Genomic DNA, 22,330 nt, shown 5'->3' with positions numbered 1-22,330 from the left:
GGCTCCCCACCACTACTACTGCAAACGAGTAAAGCTGCAAATGAGCCAAGCTGTACTTTGCTGAGCTCGAGCTCAACTCGATAAGATTTTTTTTTTTTTATATTATTTAATATATAAATAATATATTTATTATATAATTTAAATAAAAATAAATAAACCAAACTTATTCGAGTTTGAGTTCAGCTCGTTTAGTTGAACCGAGCTAGTTTACAAACAATTCAATTCATCTGTAACAATTCAATTCAAGTCAATTAATTTTTGAGCAATGCTATAGACCACTAATTTGCCATCACTAATCCCACCACTAGTGAGATGGCAATTGAAAAAAAAAAAAAAAAACACTGTGGCAATGGATAGGACTCACTGCCCCATCATTAGAGCCACCACTAATTAGTGGTCTAAAGCATTTTTCTTAATTTTTTATGAAAATAACATAGTTGAATTTTCGTCACTGATTTGCAATTCAAAAGAATAACGATGGTACCAACACAATCTCAACAATGGGTGTTTTAGAAAGATGATCAAAAGTTAATTTGTTGATTCTCTTAAATTTTTTTGGTAAAAAATGATGTGATTCAAAATAAATTAGTCTTTATTTGGAAATAGTTAAAATAGTCTAGTTTTTTTGACTTTTTAGCTATTTTATCTTGGCTTTTTTAATCTCGTTTGGTTTTTATTTTTAATTTTTTTGACTTTTGTAAGAGAAAAAGTGTAATGATTATGATTTGGATGTCACATTTTCTCTTATTGAATTATGTAACTAATTTTGTGTTTTATACTCTTTTTTTTTTTTTTTTTTTAAAGCCAAAAAGTCAAAATCAAACATAATTTTAAAAATTAACTTTTAACTCTTTTTTTTTAATTTTTTTTTTTTTTTTTTAAGAATGTTCCCAAATGGCCACTCATCTGGACTTGATTGATAGCATTCATCAAAACTAGTGCAATGCAACCAAACACAAAGTTACAATACTATGCCATACAAGACTTTGGTTCATTTTTGTGATATTTTTTCTTTTTCGGGTTGATTTGATTTTGATGATAGAAAAAGGCAAAGTGGTCCAAAGAATGCAGAATTATAATAGCCAACAGGTCCACGTGAACTCCACCCATTAACAAATGGAAGTTCCTCGAAATCACGTGCCCTTTTTGATCACACAACCACAGAGAAAACAGTAGAGAAAAAAAAAAAAAAAAGTAAAAAAATAAAAAAAAAAATCTGTGCAATCAAGTATATATGTATGGTCTATGCTCCACTTTTAATGGACACTTCGAACTGAATTTTTGGTAATTGGCACTATGCTCTATCTCCATTTAGTGGTGATTTTTGCACCCCCATAATATCTAGATATTGGACAAGATGACTTTATGCTCACAAAATTAGCACATTTATGTGGATCAGGATCTCTGCAATAATTTTGTTGTAATAATTTAACAGTTAATATTTAAAATTGGAGCAAAAACTACGTCATTTTAAAGATATTTGATTTTATTATTATTTTATTTTGATTTTAAATCAAATAATTAAATTATGTAATTTGATAATGCATCTTATTTGATCATTGCACAAAAATTTGATAGAAAAATCATATTTCAATCATAGTTCCAATCACACAATAAAAATAAAATAGTATTATCTAATCTCCAACTACTTAAGAGCCTCAGACCCTCACTTTGTAAAAGATTTCTTATAATACTCTTGAATGTATATTAAATATAAAACATCACACAATATTTAACGGCTATAAAAGGCATTACCCATGATTTCTTATCATTCAATGATACTTTCATAAAATTATTACAAATTCATGAAAAAGATCGTAACTTTAATTATTAATATTTAAAAATTTTAATGTTTATTTGTATTTTTATTTTTTTATTAAAACTTACTTGAATTGAAATTTCCCTAGAAAGAACTCTCCTATCATGACATATATAATTCTTAACCCAAAAAAAAAGAAATTATATTATTTTATTTAAAAATATAAATATAAATATAAATTTTCTTAATTTTTTAAAATGTAAAATCACAATTTAAGTTTAAATTTATAAAATCACAGTTTAATAGTACAATAGTTTGCATTAATTTATATATATATATATATATATATATATGAGTGGGACACCGGGACACCTTCCCTCTAATTTGATGAAGAATTCGGAAGTACAATGAACGAGACTGTTTGGTATGTTTTTGGCCACGTCATCCACCGAAAACCCATCCATCATAGGAAAAGTCTCTTGGTCTTCTTCATTTTCCACTCTAGATATTATTTGTCGGGAGTAATATCATATATCTCAAATACTTCATTAAATATTTCATATGAATATAAAATTCATTTGGGATTCACATGGTTCCACACTTATATAATATATTTGATAGAATATTTAATCAAATATTTGAAACATTTAGCATTACTCTATTTGTTTGTCTTATTGTACACTCATGTGATATTTTGAATAAATTATGATTGATTAAAAAGATAAAATTTATAATTTTATATAAAATAATTAAAAAGTAAAAAAAAGACATAATAAATTATGATTAATTAAAAATAAATCTACGTAATGCCCTGGACCAGGATATAATTTTTCCCCGACTTATCACCAAAACCCAATCCAAGGGGCCAATTGCCAGCAATTCTAGTGTCTGAGACAAGTAGGTTCACTGGCTCCTCTTGAAACTTCCAAAACAACACCACCCACTAACCAACCACATTTATATGGTTTTGGGCTTTGTTTTTTGGGTTTTCTTTTGACTACTTAGACCACTGTAAAGAGCCCACAGATTTATGAAATTCAAAATTAAATTAAATTATGAAATTTTAATTATTAAATCAAACCGAATTAGTAAAATATGATTTAGTTTGATTTAAAATTACAATTTTTAAAAAATTTACCATTATTTATAACATGATTACAAAATATTGTCCACAACTCACGAACAAGAATAGTTTATATGATTATTTAAAACTAATTCTATAACTATAAAAAAATATGAGGGTTAAATTTTTCTTCACAAAAATAGGAACTAATCAGCACTACAACATATAAGAGTTTTAGAGATTAAATATTTTAGTCTCTAAAAGTGAAAATTTTGTTGTAAAAGACATTTAGGGACCAATTTCTATCGTTATGAGGATAGTCGCTAAAAGGTCGTCTTGAAAAGTCAAAAACAAAGCTTTTAGTGGCAAAATTTTGAAAATGTCACTAATAAATAGACTTCAGGGACAAAATAATTTGGTCTCAAAATAGTTTATTTTTTGAGACAAAAAATTTGATCCTAATAGGATAATAATTTTGTTCCTAAATTTTAGTTTTTAAAACCTTAATTTTTTGTAATGCAAATCGATTAGCAGCTTTTTTTATTTTTTATTTTTGGCTTAACCCTAGTAGTGAGCCCACCCATGACTCACCCAACCAGTACACCAATTTGAGTTTGCACACTATATATTTGTTTAGTAGTAGAAGAAGAAGAAGAAGTCCCAACTTCACCCATATTGCTGTAAAACCTTAGTTTTAGGAGGAGGAGGAGGAAGGAGGAGACCAATTTGAGTTTGCACACTATATATTTGTTTAGTTCACAACATTTTTAATTATAAATCTCAACTTCACCCGTATTGCTGTAAAACCTTAGTTTTAGGAAGAAGAAAAAGAAAAAAGGGCTAGGGAGGGAGTGGTGGGTGGATAAAAGAGTAACAGAATGGGATGGGGTGGCAGAGGAAATAAGAGGTGGCGGGAGGAGGGGTCAATAAGATGAGGAGGGGGTTGAAAAGGAAGTGGTGGAGGGGAGGAGAACCAAGGGGATGGCGGTAGCTGATGGGTTAGGTTAGAAGGTTGAAGATCAGAGTATTTATTAACATTAAATGGTTTGAATTGTGTAAAAATCAAAAAATTAAAATTATGTAATTTGTGAACTAGTAGTGGTGTAACTGAGAATTTTTCACTTTGCTTTTACTAGAATTATTTAGTTTTTAATATAGAAATTTTTCACTTTACTTTTAGTGGTGTAAACAAAGAAATTTTTCGCTTTACTTTTACTAGAATTATTTAGTTTTTAATATTGGTTGTTATAAGAATTAATTATTTTAGTTGATTTTTTAATTTTTGTTTAAAAAAAAATATGTAAAAAAAAAAGAAAAAAAGTTCACTTTTTGATTTTCTTTAAAATCTATTTTAGGTGGTTTCCAAACTTGATCTCATCCGCTGGGCCATAAGATCAGTTAGGCTTGGTTTGGGAAGTAGGTTGGCTTTTTGGCTTTTTGGCTTTTTTGGCTATTTTAGCCTGGGCTAAAAAGCTTGGTTTGGGAAGGGCTTTTTGGCTTTTTTAACTTTTTTTGTGAGAGAAGAATGTAATGATTATAGGTTGGATGTGATGTTTTGTTTGTTATGGCTAAAATAGACTATTTTGTTTTTTGTGGCTAAAATAGCCAAAAAAGCCTGAAAACTATCTTGCCAAACAGAGGCTTAGTAAAAAAAGTTTGCAATCCAAAGCCATCCAAAGTTTCCAATCTTCTTTTTGTTCATCTTCTCATACACATTTGGGCCTTGGGCCCAAATTACTACCACTTTAATGGCCATTAGCAAAACCAATCACTTCAAGAAAACACAAAGAAAATCTAGTTGCCTCTTCATCATAAATTAGCAATTATTTTTTTCTATTAATAAATTTAATGTAAACCTAATCAATTAAGAGACCTTAAGGCCCATTTGTTTCTAGAGCTAGAATGAAAGAGATTCATAATGAGGAAATTCATAGTGAGGGGATTGATAGTGAGAAAATTAAGTAAAATTGTGTTTATTTTGATGATAGTTGTTAGTGTAGGGATTGTTAAATTTATTTTATATAAAATAATAAAATAAATACAAAAATACAAAAATATTAAACATTAATGTTTAAAAAAAATGCCCAACGTCTAAAAAAAAAATGAAAGTACAAATAAATAAAACTATGATTTTTACTTAACAAAAAATTAAAAAAAATGAAACATTAATGTTCAAACAAAATGCCCAACATATAAAAAATATTTAAAAAAATAGTTTGACGAACTAATTTCTAATACTAAGTCCCATTGGCCTATCTTAATCCCCTCCCCATGGGGATTCGTAGTCCGGGGGGATTACAAATCACCTCTCCATCTCTTAAAACAAACATGATATTAGTGAGTTCCATCTCACTATAAATCTCAATCCCCTCCCTATAACCCATAACAAATGGGGCCTGAGTTAATTAACTAGGGTTGACACTGTTAGACCATTTTAATATCTTTTATTTATTTATTTATTTCTTGTGACTTTTTTGGTCTTGTTCATGAATCTTATTTTGTCTTATTCATAAATCTCATTTTGTTTGATAAATGGAGATTCAATGTTTTTTGGTAACATTTTGTCTTGTTCATGAATAGAGATTAATTGGAAGTTCATGGACTTGGTGATGAGTTAATATTTGGAGATTATCCATTTTCTCTAATTTAATGGTCATTATTTTTTGATGTAATTTGTAAGGTTCTAGTGGCCTATAAATAGTCTCTCTCATCTACTTTTTTCTACACTAACTATTTTTTATACTTGAGAGATTACTAGCCAAAGAAGGGTGTTTTTTTTTAGTGGAGATTTGGGTTCACCATCTTATGCAGAATTGGTCTGAACCATACGAAAAGTGGTCGGGCTGTTATATCTTGGAGGACACAAGTCATAGTTTTGTGACTGTTGCATCGGTATTTAGATTCTTCCTACCGCAGTGGGCTTGATCTCTTTAAAAAAAACGAGATATCCGTGTCTCAGCTTGATCTGGTTGTATCTCATTTTCTTTGCATTATTTATCAAAAAAATATAATTTTTCTGATATTTTCACCAACAATTTTAAGGAGATCAACCATGGAACAAGTACAAAAAAAAATCAATGATGGAATTGGAGATCTGAACAAGTCTTTCAAGTTCAAGGGAATTCATTTTAAGAGGTGGAAAGGAAAAATTCTTTTTTACCTCAGCCTGTTGAAAGTTGCATATGTTCTTACCGAGAAGAATCTAAACAAAATCCCAACTGAGGAGATGAATGATGAAGACTACGAGACACATGAAGCAAAAGTGGCTTCCTACAATACAGATGAGTATAAATGTCATTTTTTATCTCTTAAATTACCTTGCTGATTGATTTTATGATTATTACTATGACACCACTTACATGTTGTCTTCTATTAATTTTTGACATGCTCGCTTGTGTCATATTCACAGTAAATATGTGGGAATCATGAGTAGTTTAGGATTAATTTCTAAAGTGACCAAAAATTTTGAGAAATGTGAAGTTTACAATAAAGCAAAATATAAAAAAGCCTCATAAAAGTGTTGAAAAAAATGCTGAATTGCTAGAATTATTTCATACTTATTTATGTGAGTTTGAAGGAATTTTAACTCGTGGTGGTAACCGATATTTTATCACTTTTATTGATGATTTTTCAAAATACACAAACATATATTTATTAAAAAATAAAAGTGATACTTTTGAGAAATTTAAAGAATTCATTCTCGAAGTGAAAAATCAATTCGGTAAAAAAAATTAAGAGAATTAGAAGTGATAGAGGCCGGTAGAGTATGAATCTCTAGGATTCAACTCTTTTGTTCAGTCATTAAGAATTATTCATGAGACTACTCCACCATATTCACCTTTATCTAATGGCGTAGCTGAAAGAAAAAAAAAATAGAACGTTAATTAACTTGACGAATGCTATACTTATTGATTCAAGTGCTCCCTCAAATCTTTGGGGCGAGGCTATTTTGACAGCTTGCTATGTGATAAATAAAGTACTACACAAAAAGACTAAAATTGTACTTTATGAGTTGTGGCAGGGGTATAAACCAAATTTAGGTTATTTAAGGGTTTGAGATTGTTTAGCTTTTGTGAGGCTTGCAGATCCTAAACGGCCTAAATTGGGTGAACGAGCTACCACTTGTGCTTTTCTTAGGCATGCGTTGCACAATATAGCTTATAGATTTTTTGATATAGAAAATAATATTATTTTTGAATAAGGTGATGCTATTTTTCATGAAAATAAATTTCCTTTCAAATCTAGAAATAGTTGGGGTCAAATAATTTCTGAAAATATTTTATCCATGCCTAGCTCTTCTACTCTATCTCAAGTTATTCAAGAACAAGAAAATTCTCAAATCCAACCAAGGAGGAGTAAACGAGCTATTGAAAAAGATTTTGGCCTTGACTATTATCTTTACAATGTGGAAGATATTCCTCTTATGGTGTAAGAAGCTTTATCATCATCTGATGCTATTTTTTGGAGAGAGACTGTAAATGATGAGATAGATTCACTACTTTCAAATAAAACATGGAAGTTAGTGGATTTATCTCCAAGTTGTAAAACTGTTGGGTATACATAGGTCATTCGTAAAAAACTTAAACCAGATGGAACTATAGATAAATATAAAGCGAGGCTTGTCGCTAAAGGTTTTAAGCAATAAGTTGATCTTGATTTCTTTGATACTTTTTCTCCAATTACTAGAGTTACATCCATTAGACTGTTGATAGCAGTGGCTACAATGCATGATTTAAAATTTCATCAAATAGATGTGAAAACAGTATTTTTAAATGGGGATCTAGATGAGGAGATTTACATGGACTAACCTAAGGGCTTTGTGGAGCCTAGTCATGAAAGTAAGGTGTATAAGCTAATTAAATCCCTTTATGATTTAAAACAAGCTTCTAAAAAGTGACATGAGAAATTTGAGTCATGTATGTTTGAGAATGGCTATAAGACTAATGAATGTGATAAGTGCATATATTATAAAACTTGTGAGAATGCACATGTGATTATTAGCTTATATGTGAATGATCTACTTATCTTTGGCTCTAATTTGCATATTATAAATGAGACTAAAAATATGCCTAATAGCCACTTTGATATGAAAGATCTTGGTGAAGCCAATTTTATTTTGGGAATTAAAATTACCAAAACTAATGATGGTATTTTTCTTAATCAGTCGCATTATGTTGAGAAAATTTTAAAGAAAGATAATTTTTTAGACTATAAACATGTTTCTACTCCTTTTGATGCAAATATACATTTATCTGTTGTAACAAATGAAAATGAAGTGATTAATCAAAAGGAATATACTAGCATGATTGGTAGTTTGAGATATGCTACTGACTGCACTAGACCTAACATTGCATATGCTGTTGGAGTACTTAGCAGATTTACTAGCAAGTCAAGTCGAGATCATTGGCTAGCCATAGAAAGAATTATGAGATATTTATCTGGTACCAAAAATTATGGTTTGTTTTATAACAAGTATCTTGTGGTACTTGAGGGATATAGTGATGCAGATTGGAATACTTTGTCAGGCAATTCTCTCTCCACCTCGGGTTTTATTTTTACCTTGGGTGGTGGTGCTATATGTTGGAAGTCTAAAAAATAAATTATAATTTCTAATTCTACAGTGGAAGTTGAGCTTATAACGTTAGTTTCAACATGTGAGGAAGCAAATTGGTTGAGAGATTTGTTACATAAATTCCCTTTTTGGGAAAAACTAATTCCTCTTGTGTTAATTCGTTGTGATAGCACTACTGCTATTGGTACAGTAAACAATCATTTTTATAATGATAAATCCAAACCTATTCGAAGGAAATACAGTAATGTGAGATCTTATTTGAGTAATGACATCATAACTGTGAATTATGTAAAATCTTGTGATAATCTTGCGGATCCGCTAACCAAGACTTTAGCGAGAGATAGGGTTTGGAATACATGGAGGGGGATGGGTTTAAAGCTTATAAAATCATAAACCATGTATGAGGACATCCAACCTGGGGACCAGAGATCCTGTAACTAAGTTCAATGGGAAGAATGAATCATGTGGTGGTTGTAAAAAATACACTCCTTAATATTTTGTTGTCCATCCCTATAATGTAAGTGCATTTGTCTTGGAATGTTGGAGGGTTGAGTTTTTATACTCTTAATGAAATTTTGTAGCTCTTGTTGAGTGGGGTGTGTAAATTATAGGAACATCCTTGACAGATTTCACCTATGCGAGCATGAAAGTGGGGCCGCTATGAGAACAAGGCTTATTCTCAAATATGCTCATGAAAACTGGGATAGGCACAAGGTTGTAATGCGCTGGCTATTAAAAGCTCATGTCAACACCTGGATTATTATATGTGAACAGTAATACTTTATTTCCCCTAAGTAGTTATAGTTCAAATCTGAGACCACTACTGACTCTAGAGTGGAGGTTGTTGTTTCACTAATGAAGGTTCAATGCAGAGCGCAACTTCATGATGCATACTGTCTATCTTTGGCTGGTAATCTCTCTTGTCCTTGTTGATATTAAAATGAATGAGGGTTGTTGTAAAATGAATGAGGGTTGTTGGACAATTTTAATATCTTTTATTTATTTATTTATTTATTGTGACTTTTTTTGGTCTTGTTCATGAATCTTATTTTGTCTTGTTAATGAATCTCATTTTGTTTGGTGAATAGAGATTCATTGTTTTTTGGTGAACTTTTGTCTTGTTGATGAATAGAGATTAATTGGAAGTTCATGGACTTGATGGTGAGTTAATATTTGGAGACTCTCCTTTTTCTGTAGTTTAATAGCCATTATTTTTTGATATAATTTGTAAGGTCCTAAAGGCCTTTAAATAGTTCTTCTTATCTATTATTTTCCACACCAATTATTTTTTATACTTGAGAGATTACTAGCTAAAAAAGAGTATTTTTTCTTGGTGGAGCTTTGGGTTCACCATCTTGTGCAGAGTTGGCCTGAACCATACAACAAGTGGTCGGACTGTTGTATCCTGGAGGGGACAAGTTATAGTTTCGTGACTACTGCATCGATATTTGGGTTCTTCCTACCGCAGTGAGCTTGATCTCCTTAAAGAAAACGAGATATCTGTGTCTCATCTTGATCTAGTTGTATCTCATTTTTTTTACATTATTTTTTAAAAAATCTAAAAACTCCCTAGATGTTGATTTGTGATTATGTATCAATTTTAAGCAGAATATAACAATCCCAATCAAACAATCAAGACAAAGAGACACAACGATTTTACGTGGAAAAAACCACAATTGGACACCTCCAACTGTGATAAAAAAACCACGGGCAACAGCCACAAAACAATCCACTAAGAAGATTTAAAGGAATTACACAGGTATACTCTCAATTACCTAGCGAATCCACGCCTAATTGAACCAACCTCTATGTGCCTCTTCCAACCCGTCTTCACCTCAGAATTGTCTTTACGATGAGCCACCCCGGAATCCACCAAAGCTTCAGGCTCGAATTCTTCAGAATCCACCGAAGAACAACTCTCTCTTTTGTAGAACAAACAAAACCTTTGATGTATACTCTTTAAAACATGAGTTGAATACTCAATCAAAACATCAAAGAAAACTCACAAAGTATCCCCAGATATAAACCCTAGAACCCAAAAAGAAGATCTGGAGTAGTAATCCTAAAATCTGATCCTACACACGAATTTATAGAATCTGTCCCACGATCTCTGCTCGAGCGCCCAACAGCCCGCTCGAGCGGCTTCAGCAAAATATGCGCGTGATATAACAGAGGTCCGCTCGAGCGCTAGAGAACCCGCTCGAGCGCGAAATCACACCTTTCAATATTTTTACAGACCTGACAAACTTCTGAAACCCAGCATTCTCCGCTCGAGCGGGGTAATGTCCTTTCGAGCGGACAGGCAACTTGGAATGCATTTTTGCATTTTGCTTCGGGGGCACTGCCCCTCGACCCCGCCGTGGCGCTGCCCCGGACCCGCATAATCAGCGAAGTGGCAACCTTGAAAGCATTAGCATCACAAACTTCTCTGAAAGGCTTGATTTGGGTTGGATTCGCATCTAACAACTCATAGCCTCACTGAAATAAAAATGCGAATAAAATTACAACTCAAAAGAGTTTTGTCAAAACGGTATTGCCAAGAAATAAAACCTAACAGTCTCCCCCTTTGGCAATGCCGTGACAAAACACACCTAACAAATAAAATCCTAAACACCCCAACCCATTACAGCCAACAAAAACCAACTTCTTTCTTAAGGTCATGACCTGCAAAACAGTTATTAGTGCCACAATCTCCAAAACAACTATTAGTCCCACAAGAGTATATAAAAAAGTAATAGACATATGACACGATTATCTTGAAACATGAGATGGAAAACATGAATAGATGAAAACTAAGACTCATGAAAAACAACTCTCAAACAACAAAAGCAAGATCATAAACCACACAAGCAATGATATGACGATGCAAATACCAGGAACATACAAGAAGGGCAAATAGTGCATAGTAACATGCAAAATATATAGCCAATCTCCCTTACCAAACATATCAAAGTGTTCATACTAAACAACTCTTGCAATGAAAAACCAAACTCCCTTACTAACGCAAATCAAGATAAACCAAACTCCCCCTCACTAAAAGCAACCACAAATACTGAAAACAGTGAACAAGAAGAAAACGATAAAAATAATATGGTGGAGCAAGCAAGAAATTTCAGATTAGTGCCTTAAAACACATAAGATTATCCAAGAAACACAATTACTAGTAAACACAATGTGCACAGTCTGTAGAAGATTCCTCATGCAAGAAAGTGATGCATTATGTGAAAAGCATAGATCCCATGATAAAAGTGTGTGTGTGACTCTTAGAGTTCGACAAACACTAGATTCAATCCTAGTAGTGATATGAAAGCTGGACCTCCGACAAGAGAATCTAAGCACAACTAAAGAAAGTCAAACCACTATGAATCAAGGGGTATTTAGTGAGTTAAGGCGGAGACTCCCCCTTAATCAATGAATCTTTTTTTTTTTTTTCACACACTTTTTCTTACTTTTGCACATTTTTTCTTTCTTTTGCATATTTTTTTCTTTTTCTTTTTCTTTTGCTTTTTCTTTTGCACAATCATTGGTGGCTGACACGCTCAAGAGTATGGAAACCGAACCAGAGAAGCATAGATATAATAAGGATGGCCTGGTTGGTGACTCTGAGGTAGCCTTTTCCTCATGGCTAGACTGCAAGAATTAAGGGGAAAACCATAGAGATGCAAAAAGATGGTAGGTGGTTCAGAGACTCAACATCACCCAAGATATGATAGTATAGGTCAATTCCTCTAGAAAAGCAAAAGATACAATGTCAGAAGTCCATAAAAAAATAATCACTAAGGCGGAAGACTCCAAAATTTGCTAATCCAAGAGTGTGTACAGAATGAGACATACTAATCAAAAACCACACACTCCAAAACGAGTAATGACCACAGAAAGTATACATATATTAACAAGTAATGGATATTCTCATCAAATCCAATATGCACCAAGGACCACTCAAAAATCTCAAGCTTACAAAACCATACTAAGAAAATCTTTTTGGGATTTTTTTTTTTTTTTTTCAAAAATAAAGCAAGACAAAAAAAAATGAACAAGCACACATTTTTTTTTCATTAAAAATAACACACAAAAACCCAAAAGCTAAAACAAATAAACAAATTAACACAAGTCAAGTTTTCTCACCCAAATTGCTTTAGTACGAACAAAGTTGTGAGAATTGCAGCTCTTGGGTGGTGTCTTGACGTTGTGGTTCCTTTCCCCTGCAATAGGAACCCATCTTGACATGGTTTCCAACTTCCTATTCCTAGGTCTAGGCAAATACACTTTTCCATACAACTTATAACAATAAAGGCGAATATGACCATGCATACCACAATGATGACAAATAAAAACAGGGTGTACCTTCTTTTCTTTTACCTTACCAACTCTAGGAAGTTTGAGAAGTCCATCCTTACGTTGAATTTTTTGTTCTCCCTTTCCTTGAGTTCTTGTATCATGAGATGTGGAAGCACTCTGTTTTTGCTCTTTCTTACCACAAAAGCCAATGCCACTCTTGTCACAACTCATTTGTTGAGACCCAATGATATCCTCCAAAGTCTTTGATCCTTTGTTCCAAAGACCAATGGTAGCCATAGCACACTTGAGCTCTTCCTCTTTCTTGATCATTAGTTCTTCCAAAGCAACTTGTGACATCTCGAGAGATTCAATCTTTTCTTCATACATGGCATGGGTTTGCAGCAGCTCATTCCTCTCTGTATCACAAGTCAACAGTTTTGCACAAAGAACTTGTCGATCATCAGCTACCTTGATGGCATTAATTCTGGCCTCGGAAATCTCCTCCTTAAGTTTGACATTCTCACTTTCACATGTTTTGAGTTTCTTTGTGAGTTTGTCATTCAATTTGAATAAGTTAAGAGATTCCTTATACAAGTTTTCATAAACTTGCTCAAGCTCTTCATGATCACTCTCCGAGGATTCATCATCAGTGATATTCTCAACTGACATCTTCGGAGAATCTGTTTGTCCTTCAGCTTCGGAAGCCACCATGAAAGCAAGAAATTGTTTATGTCCCTCTTCACCTTGATCTTCATTGTCACTTTCATCTTTATCAGATTCTGATTCATTATCCCAAGTGATAGCGAGGGCTTTCTTCTTCCTCAACCGAGTGGGGCATTCTTGAGCAAAGTGGCCAAATCCTTGGCATTCATAGCATTGGAGTCTTTCAGAGTTTCCTTGTATCTTTCCTTTCTCCTTCTTGGCTATAGAATTAATTTTGAGTTTATCTTTGCCTTTAGAGTTATGAGAATGAGTAGATTCCAAAAGATTAGGATTCTTTTTCAAAAAAGATTTTTTAAATTGTTTAACAAAAGCAGCCGTAATCTTGGAATCTACATCACAATCCTCATCAGAATCCTCTCTAACTTTATGAGCACTACTAAAAGCAATATCTTTTTGTTTCTTTTTGAAATTCCTGTGTGTCTCATAAGTTTGGAGATTTCCAACCAACTGATCCAGCTTGAGGTTGTCAACATTTTGAGCCTCCTCAATAGCCGTAACTTTTGGTTGGAACCGATTGGGGAAGGATCTCAAAATTTTTCCCATAACTTTGAATTCTGGAATTTTTTCACCTAAATTGAAGCTGAAATTTACAATGTCACTCAACTTCGCATAAAATTCATCAAAGGTCTCACTATTTTTCATTGAAAGGTTTTCGAAACTAGACGTGAGCCTTTGAAGTTTTGAGCGTTTAACAGAAGGAGTGCCCTCATGAATAGTTTGTAAGATATCCCAAGCCTCTTTTGCGACTTTACAATTACAAATACGACTAAATTCTTCAGGTGTGACAGCGCAAAAGAGAGAATTGATGGCTTTACTATTCCAGCTACTATTTTGGTAATCAATTGTGTCCCACTTATCAATTGGTTTGGGGATTGTAACTTCATCAACGGTAATTGTTGGTTCGGTCCACCCATTCATGACGGATTGCCAAAATTTTGCATCAATAGATTTTAAAAAAGATCTCATTTGAGCTTTCCAAAAAGAATAATTGGATCCGTCAAGTAGGGGTGGTCGAACCACAGAATTTCCCTCACGAATTGAATCCATTATCACAGATCAAACAAGATCTCGTTCTAAAAGAATTTTTTTTTTTAAAAATAGAACGACCTGCTCTGATACCAATTGAAAAATCTAGAAACCCCCTAGATGTTGATTTGTGATTATGTATCAATTTTAAGCTGAATATAATAATCCCAATCAAACAATCAAGACAAAGAGACACAACGATTTTTACGTGGAAAAAACCACAATTGGACACCTCCAACTGTGATCAAAAAATCACGGGCAACAGCCACAAAACAATCCACTAAGAAGATTTAAAGGAATTACACAGGTATACTCTTAATTACCTAGCGAATCCACGCCTAATTGAACCAACCTCTATGTGCCTCTTCCAACCCGTCTTCACCTCGGAATTGTCTTTACGATGAGCCATCCCAGAATCCACCAAAGCTTCAGGCTCGAATTCTTCAGAATCCACCGAAGAACAACTCTCTCTTTTGTAGAACAAACAAAACCTTTGATGTATACTCTTTAAAACATGAGTTGAATACTCAATCAAAACATCAAAGAAAACTCACAAAGTATCCCCAGATATAAACCCTAGAATCCAAAAAGAAGATCTGGAGTAGTAATCCTAAAATCTGATCCTACACGCGAATTTATAGAATCTGTCCCACGATCTCCGCTCGAGCGCCCAACAGCCCGCTCGAGCGGCATCAGCAAAATATGCGCGTGATATAACAGAGGTCCACTCGAGCGCGAAATCACACCTTCCAGTATTTTTACAGACCTGGCAAACTTCTGAAACCCAACATTCTCCGCTCGAGCGGGGTAATGTCCGTTCGAGCGGACAGGCAACTTGGAATGCATTTTTGCATTTTGCTTCGGGGGCGCTGCCCCGAACCCGCCAAGGGGCGCTGCCCCCTCAACCCCCGCGAGCTGACCGGGCAGCTCGATCTCCATCATAATCAGCGAAGTGGCAATCTTGAAAGTATTAGCATCACAAACTTCTCTGAAAGGCTTTATTTGGGTTGGATTCGCATCTAACAACTCATAGCCTCACTGAAATAAAAATGCGAATAAAATTACAAATCAAAGGAGTTTTGTCAAAACAGTATTGCCAAGAAATAAAACCTAACATTTTTTAATAAAATATAATTTTTCTGGCATTTTCACCAACAAACACAATTAACCAAAAGTTAACAAGCTAGACCCCATAGTTGGAGCAAGTTTTGATGTTAAAATGAGAAGTGATTGATCTAAATTATAGAGTGTATTAATTTTGCGTTAGAATTTTAAAAAATAATGTTCAAAATGTCAATTAATAAATAAAATTAAACATTACTTCAAAAACACTGAGTAAGTTATCAATTTAAAGACTAAGGATCAAACAAACCAATAAACCTAATATCTTCATCATATGATGTCTAAAAAGATAGAATTCTCACTCATTTATTAAATTGGATGACGTTTCACATAACAATTGGTTGTTCGTAAACCATGTTGGTTTACTGTTAAGCCAGGAGGAAGTAACAATTTTATATTTTGGAAATATAATGTTAATTGTGTGCCTACTTAATAATAGAGACTAAATGTTTATATGATTTGACAAATAAAAAGTAGACAAATCACATGATATCATTGATCGATTGCAGTCATGTGGTGACATACCAAACCATGCAATAATTTTTGCATTTTTTTTTTCTCTTTCCTATTCTTTTTTTTGTTTAATATTGAGTAAATTATAAATACAAATCCTGAGATTTGTTTAAAGTACCAATTGCCTCATGTGGTTTAGAAAATTACAAATACTTCCTTGTGAGTATTTTTTATTTAACAGAATTAACTAAAAAAAATGAAATTCATAATCGCTCTCTTATACAATAATAAAATTATCTAAACTATTAATTGAAACATATTTCTAACATCATTAAAAACTGTTAATTGACTTGATGATTTAAGAATAAAAGGAGGAATTTGTTATGAAATTAAAAACCTCAAGGTGAAATGTAATTTATAAAATTACAAAGAATAATTTGTATTTTAATCAAAGTTCAGATGTGTATTTGTAATTTACTCGTTAATATTTCTAAAGAATCTTCTACATTTGCTGTTTGGGTCATTACGTTATGGGAAATTTTCAAAATGGAACCCAGTTGATAAGAACAAAACAACCAAAATGGATTCATTTCTCTAATTTGACCCGCAAACCCACCTTTTTTATTTTATTATTTGTTTTGGGAGACAACACCCACTTATTTAAACTAAGAAAAATACTTGAGACTCTCATTTTTTTTTTAAGATTCTCACAATTTTCTTTGGATCTCCACTATTGATGTATGTATGGAATTCACTCATGTATGTATGAGACATACACCATCAATGGTGAAAATTCAAAGAGAGTTCTGGGGGTTTCTAAAAAATGAAGGTCTCAATCATTGTTGTTAAACTAAATTAGTATGTTTGGAACAAAACTTTGTCTGTAGAAAAATAGGATGAACTTTTTTTTTTTTTTTTGAGAAAATAGGGTGAACTTATATGCTTTTTTTGTTTTCCAGGTAGGTAGGCAGTTTATTAATGTAATCTAATGCTAATAATACAAAGGCATTCTTAGTTGCTCCAATCTTTGAGGGGTTATACATTCCAGTCAAATTATTCAAAAACATTTTCTTTTCTCTTATTTATTTATTTTTATTCTTTTTTTCTTCAGTTATACCTAAAGAAGCCGTGATTCGGACCCCCCAGCTGGGGGCACCCCCAGTGACCCCCAATGCCAATGGCGCTCTGCCAGTGGCTAAAAAAAAAAAAAAAAAAAAAAAAACTATTTTTTTTGGCCAATCAGGAGTGACCCCCAGTACCCTCACTGGGGTCTTAAGCTTTATTCATACCTAAAGTATACAAATCATTGTTAGCTCCTGAAAAACACAAAAATCCATTCCGCGTCCTAGATGTTATAAATGTTGGAAAAATGGTTTAATATAGGTATTTTTTTTAGCCTAATTTTAAGTGGGCTCCAAACGTTGTTTGGGGTGGGTCCGAAGAGGTAAAGTGTTCCTTGCCGCGTGGCAAGTCACACGGTGAAGACGGAACATTAAAACCATTTATGAGTGAATGGGAAGTTGACGTCGTTTTTGGGACTAACATTAATTTTTCAGATAAAATTCATTTGAATTTTTTCAATAAAAAATTATTATGGGAATTTAATTTAATTCTAAATTCAAATTTTGGGTTCCTGAGTGGTTTCCTAAAATTTGTAATTGTAAGAATTTAATTTAATTTAATTCTAAATTCAAATTTTGGGTTCCTAAGTGGTTTCCTAAAGTTTATACCTCTTTCTTTATTTATTAAACTATTTCAATAGTTTAAATATATATATATATATATATTCAAATAGTTTAATATATATTTTAGTTTAATATATATTTTGTTGGTGATAGTTACAAATAAACACCAGAAATTACAAAAAATAAAAGTTACAATGACTAATATAAGGGCTGAGAAGCGGGAAAATCGCTCTCTTTAAGGAGATTCAAGCCCTCTGCGGTTAGGCAAAGCCTCATACCGGTGCAGCAGAAAAAACCTTGACTTGTCCCCTCCAGGATACAACAGCCCGACTAAGTCGTATGGTTCACCAATACTGCACAATTGGTTGAACCCAAAGCTTTATCACACACACCCTTTTTATTTGCCTGATAATCTCACTCAAGACATAACAACACAACCAAAACTTCTTCTCCCGTATATTCTAAGATATGACATAAGTTCAATATATAGGAGATAAGGCTTGGAGGTGCCTTGGTGGATATGAAACGGATGAGGACTTGGATGGATAAGCATGGTGGACTTGAAAAGGATAAGTCTTGGTGGACCAAGACCAAGACTTTGGAAACTTACCTTGGAAGTCTTGGAGAGGATAAGAATTGGTAGACTTGATGAAGACTCGAAGAGACTTAGAGAGAAAGAAAAGAAAAACCAACCTATAACACATTATAATATTAAAATATCTGCTAACATATTTCAAATAGTTTAAATAAATAAAGAATCGACAGCACTTTTAAACTTTGTCCAACAGTTACTTTTTCAAAAGTTTGAATAAAAGTGTTCAATGGCAAACGGTCAGAATCTGTTTAAAACAGGTTGCACCTGTTCGGACCGCAATATTTGTCTATAAATACAAATCCATTTCCAGCAGTCCAGGATGATCCGAAAAATTCAGTCTGAAATTTTTGTCTCTTTGCTGTCCATTTTGTTCTAGTGCATTAATTCTTCATATATTAGTTTTAGAATAAATATTCAGAGAGTTAGATCACAGGTTTAGTTCGCTGAACAATTTATTTTGGAGTGCTACTACAAATTGGTTAAGATCATTGTATCTTGGGAGATAGACGCCACTTAACCGTAAGCACCGTAGCGGGGCGAATCAATCTTAAGGACAGAGTGTCACACACTCGACTTAGTCTTTTGAATTTTTTAATTCGGTTCGATAAATAAATTCGGTATGTTATTTATTTATTTTGTTTGATTTAGTTTCAATTTATTTTATTTACACAGAAGATTGTTCCAACAATCTTAAGACCGATTCGAATTATTCTGTTTACAGAATTTTTCGTTTGTTTCCTTTTCTCTTTCTTCTTTTAAGAAAATTATTTTCTGTGGATTTACAAAATAATATTCTGGTTGGAAAAACAAATAGTGATTATATGCTGTTTGACAAATAGTAGTAATATACTGTCTATTTTCTTTGACAACTAGTAGTACGATACTGGTGTCATTAACAATTTAGAATATATTTTAGTGGAATTTTGTCAGAAAATTAATTTTGGTTTTTAGAAATTATTTTCTGAGTTCTCATTAATTAAAATTCTGTTTCAGTATTTTAATTATTAAAGTGTTACAAAAATTTAATTTTCTATATGGAATTAATTTGGTTAAATAAAATTTTATTTTATTTTCAAATTAATTGGAAAATAAAAGTTACATTCTTGTTTCTTTTATTTTTACAAAATTTAATTCTGTGAATTTGGATTAGTTTTCTGTGTGGAATTATTTTGGTTAAATAAAATTTTATTTTATTTTATTTCCAAATTAATTGAAAATAAAAGTTACATTTTGTTTTGTTTCTTTTATTTTAACAGAATTTATTTCTGTAGTTTTGGTTTAATTTGTTTAAATAAAATTTTATTTTATTTTCAAATTAATTGGAAATAAAAGTTACAATTCTTGTTTCTTTTATTTTTACAGAATTTAAAATTCTGTGTTTTTTGGTTTAAATTTTCTGTGTAGTATAAAATTCTAATTATAATTTTATTTTAGAATTTAGAATTTATGACTACTAAAACTGGTCAAACTAATGTTCAAACCAGTACTAGTATGGTGATTGCCATTACGCCAACCTCTCCTTATGTTGGGACTGTGCTAGTGAATCATAGTGAAAAACCAGAGAAGTTCTTAGGAACTGTTTTTAAAAGATGGCAGAAAAGAATGCTATCTAAAGGAGGGGAAACTAAGAAATACAAGTTTAATGGCATGTGTTACATTTGTAAGAAAGAGGGACATCGGGCCAAAGATCGCCGTTACAAACGTAAAGGCAAAGGAAGATCAAGTAAGAAGGTTGCTAAAACCAAAATAACCGAAATGGATGAAATTTCCAATGGTGTAGATGTCATAAATCTTTCTACAGTTGTTTCCGAGGCAAATCTTGTCAGAAATCCTAAAGAATTGTGGGTGGACACTGATGCTACTCGCCATATCTGTGCCGACAAAAAGAGGTCCACATCTTATTCTACAGTGGGCAACGGTGAACAACTTTTTATGGGCAACTCCTCAACTTTCAAAGTTAAAAGACAATGAAAGATTGTACTAAAGATGACATCAAGAAAGGAACTCACTCTCAACAATGTACTGCATGTACAGGACATTCGCAAGAATCTTGTTTCCGGATCTTTGTTGAGTAAGAATGGGTTTAGGCTAGTTTTTGAAAGTGATAAGTTTGTACTTACCAAAAACGGGATGTATGTAGGAAAATGTTACATGTCAGATGGCCTTTTCAAAATGAATGTAATGACTGTTGTACTATCTGGTATTAATAAAGATGCATTTTCTTCTTACTTGCTTGAGTCTTCAAATTTATGGCATGGTAAACTAGGACATGTTAATTATGGATCTTTGCGTAGATTAATTAATATGGAATGTTTACCTAAATTTGACATTGATTCAAATCATAAATGTGAAATTTGTGTTGAGGCAAAATTATCTAAAACTCATTTTCATTCAATTGAAAGAAGTACGGAACCACTTGAATTAATTCATAGTGACATTTTTTATTTTAAATCAATTCAAACTAGAGGTGGGAAAAAGTATTTTATCACTTTTATAGACGACTATATTAGATATAGTTATGTTTATTTAATTCGTACCAAGGATGAAGCTTTGGAAACTTTCATTCAATATAAGAATGAAGTTGAAAATCAACTTGGTAAGAAAATCAAGAAACTTAAAAGTGATAGAGGTGATGAATATGAATCACCTTTTGGTAAATTTTGTAAAAAACATGGAATAATTCATCAAACCACCGCTCCTTACTCACCTCAACAAAATGGAATTGCTAAAAGAAAAAATAGGACTTTAAAAGAAATGATGAATGCCATGTTAATAAGTTTTGGATTATCTCAGAACTTGTGGGGGGGAAGCAATACTTTCTGCTAATTATATACTTAATAAAGTATCCCAAAAGAAAGTGAATCAAACACCTTATGAATTGTGGCATGGAAGAGTATCGTCCTACAAATACTTAAAAGTATAGGGGTGTTTGGCTAAAGTGGCTATTTCTAGTCCTAAAAAGACTAAGATAGGTCTTAAGACCATTGATTGCATTTTCATTGGTTATACCAAGAATAGTAGTGCATATCGGTTTTTGATTCATAAATCAGAACATTCCGAAATGCATGTAAATACTATTATTGAATCTCGAAATGCATCTTTCTTTGAACATGTATTTCCAAATAAGACTGGACAAGAGATTAGTAACCATAAAAGATCTTATGATGCTATTACTAGTCAGGATCAAGAACATGATCAAGAACAAGAGTTAGATCAAAATGAGGAAGAGGAACCTAGGCATAGTAAACGTGCTAGAACTTCAAAATCTTTTGGTCCAGATTTTCTAACATATTTGTTAGAAAATGAGCCTTTAACTTTTAAAGAGGCTATGTACAGTCCTGAGGCTCCTTTATGGAAAGAAGCTGTCAACAGTGAAGTTGAATCCATCTTGCAAAATCACACTTGGGAATTAGAGGACTTGCCACCAGGTTGTAAACCTCTTGGGTACAAGTGGATTTTCAAAAGAAAAATGAAAGTAGATGGATCAATTGACAAATACAAGCCAAGACTTGTGGTCAAAGGTTTTAGACAAAAAGAAGGTCTTGATTACTTTGACACATACTCACCGGTTACTAGAATAACATCCATTAGAATGCTAATTGCCATTGCATCTCTGTACAATCTAGAAATTCATCAAATGGATGTTAAAACCGCTTTCTTAAATGGTGAGTTAGAGGAAGAAATTTATATGGAACAACCAGAAGGGTTTTCTGTTCCAGAGAAAGAAAAGAAAGTGTGTAAATTGGTTAAATCATTATATGGTTTAAAACAAGCGCCAAAGTAATGGCATGAGAAATTTGACAAGGCAATGATGTCAAATAGATTTAAAATAAATGAGTGTGACAAATGTGTTTATATTAAAAACACAGACAAAGGTTATGTCATTGTATGTCTTTATGTAGATGATATGCTCATCATAGGTAGTAATAATGATATGATTAAAACTACCAAGAAAATGTTGAATAAACATTTTGACATGAAGGACATAGGCATTGCTGATGTAATTCTTGGTATGAAAATTACCAAAACATCAGAAGGATATGTTTTGTCACAA

The sequence above is a fragment of the Camellia sinensis genome, chromosome 15 (genome assembly GCF_055761805.1).
Source record: "Camellia sinensis isolate YWXY chromosome 15, ASM5576180v1, whole genome shotgun sequence".
Classification (NCBI taxonomy): domain Eukaryota; kingdom Viridiplantae; phylum Streptophyta; class Magnoliopsida; order Ericales; family Theaceae; genus Camellia; species Camellia sinensis.
The sequence above is the reverse complement of the archived record's forward strand: the minus strand, read 5'-3'. Positions refer to the sequence as shown.